Genomic DNA, 2567 nt, shown 5'->3' with positions numbered 1-2567 from the left:
TTCAGGGACGGGCTGCTGATGTAAGTGACACTTACATGTTCCCAGGGATGAGACAGAGAGCACAGGTGACGGCAGCACTCAGTCATTCCAAGAGTGGGGCTGCTCCGGGCTGAGCCCAGCCCTGCAGGCGTGCTCCCTCAAGATCACACTGTCTCTCCTCTGTGTGCTTCAGAGGCCTGATGGAGGGGCAGAGGTTTGCAGTTGTTTGAAGGTCAAGGTACAAGGCAGAAATGCTAGCCCGCAGTAAGGAGCTGGCACACCCATCCTACCTCTGCCGCATACAACACTGGTCAAATATTCTCAATCCGGAGACCAAAGAGCCTGGAGTCTCAAACAAAGATGTCCCTGGGGGTGGGGACATTAGGGAGTGCTCCTCACCTACAGATGGGGTTGCTGGCAGCAGAGCCCGTGCAGATGGCTATTCTTCCACAGCAGCCTTCCCCTTGGCCAGGGTACTCCCCTGAGCATCAGCGGACAGAAGGCAGAGGCCCAGACCCAGCCTGAGAACTCAGCAGACCCCAAGGAGGGACCAAGAGGATGGTTACTTGCTAAGGTGGGTAATATGAGCTTATGTGGTCAGAGGGGACAGACCTGGTGCTGGGAGTGGCTTACGGATCTCCTGCACTGCGTCCAAATAATCAGCAGGCCTACCAGGGGAGTCCCACCTTCTCTGCCCCGCATGCCTCCTACCTCTGTGAGTTGGAAAGGGGAAGCCTGGACAAAACGCTTAAGCTCCCTAAGCCTTAATTTCCTCGTGTGTAAAATGAGGACAGTGGGATTCACCTCGGAGAGTTGCTGAAAGATAACACGTGTAAAGCATCGATCTGATCCAGGGGAAAATTCTAAGCTCTATCTAGTATTCACATTTCAGTTTGTTTTGGAGGGACTCTTAATGGACGTGTTCAGACAATTCAAGCCTCACTCCTGTAGACCAACACAACTTCTCCATGTTAAAATGAAGACTGGGAGACTGCATTTTTCGTTATAAGCATTTCTACTTTTCACAATGACCAGGTAGCACTTTTCATACTAAAAACCCAAGGCACCTAAATTTACTGATCTAAAAATCAAGATTCTCCACCGTCTAGACGGAGGGTTAGGAGGGAGAAGAGCATGGGAAGGAAGTCCAAGGCTGAAGGAAATTCAGGCTAGAACAAGAGCACAGTGCCAGACGTGGGGGAAGAAGATGGGAGCTCACCTCCAGAGATGCATGCTAAGCGCCCGGGACTTCTCCCACAGAGCCGCCCCCTCATGCCGAGAGAAACACCACACCGGGAGGCCCCACCATCACCTCTCCAGTGAGGAGAGAAAGTAACAGATTTTGTGGTCACAGTGACATTTTGGCTCTTCATCCCTGAGGAGAGAGGACTGGCATAAGCTAATGGCGAACAGTGTGATAAAACACACTGGATTCGTCAGGCTACTGTGTTCTGACCCTCCCAACTTCTTTGTTTTTTGCCCAAATAAAGGAGCAGAACAAGGTCAATCACCACCATCTTACCTTTAGCTTAAAGCCTTGCATTTCTGTTAGAGATGAACACACCGAACACCACAAAAACTGTTCTCGTAATACCACACGGAACCGACCGACAGGACACATTTAGACGCTCCTGTGCCCTATTTTAAGGTATTTTGCGGCCTATACTTATGGTAGTCCCTGAAAGGATTCCATGTAAACCCAAATCTAGAGATCTGGCTCAGAAAAACAGCCGTCGTTTTCCCTAGAGATAATCAGAATGGTCTCTGAGCCTTTGGCCCCAAGCACCCCCTGTCGTCTGCTGCCCAGGTAGACAAGCAGGCACAAGGGGAGCAAATCATGAGCTGGCGACTCTGTGGGCACAGACCCTCGTTAGGCCGCTTAATCTGTGGAACAAACTGCTCACCTGGAAAGCAAAGAACATATCAGTTTGGCACCATTTGGTCACTAAGAGAACTGCATCCCTGGAGGCAAGTAGGGGCTCTGATAAGACTCCAAAAAAGCAATGCGCCCTAACTTTCAAATATCTGTGATTATTTCTTCCCAAAGAGCTAAGGAGGGTTTAAGTCGGAGGACATTCAAGATTTGGTTCGATGGCAGACAAGCAATCTCTTAGCAAGCAGGCCCAGGATCACCAATCCCCATGTGTGTATGCATATATTTCTGAGTCAAAAGCCTCTGTGTGAGGATTATTTGAACCTACCTCACGCTGTGAGGTTTCTTCTCTGCCCCACATGCCTCCTACCTCTGTGAGTTAGTTCTTTGGAAAGGTGAAGCCTGGACAAAACACTTAAGCTCCCTAAGCCTTAATTTCCTCATGTGTAAAATGAGGGCAGTGGGATTTACCTCGGAGAGTTGCTGAAAGATAATACAAGTAAAGCATTGAGCTTAGTACACAGAACATACTAAGCGCACAGAAAACGTAGCCGAGGGCTTCTGTGTGACACCCGTGGAGGACCAGCAGGTCTGTGAGAAGAAACAAATCTATGCCACTATAACACACGTGGACAGGACAGCGCACAGAGGACGTCTAAAGGCCACCTCAAAGAGCAACTGGGGTCCTAGAGAAAGAAAACACACAACACTGGAC

This window comes from Neofelis nebulosa, chromosome 5 (assembly GCF_028018385.1).
Source record: "Neofelis nebulosa isolate mNeoNeb1 chromosome 5, mNeoNeb1.pri, whole genome shotgun sequence".
NCBI classification, from domain to species: Eukaryota; Metazoa; Chordata; class Mammalia; order Carnivora; family Felidae; genus Neofelis; species Neofelis nebulosa.
The sequence above is the reverse complement of the archived record's forward strand: the minus strand, read 5'-3'. Positions refer to the sequence as shown.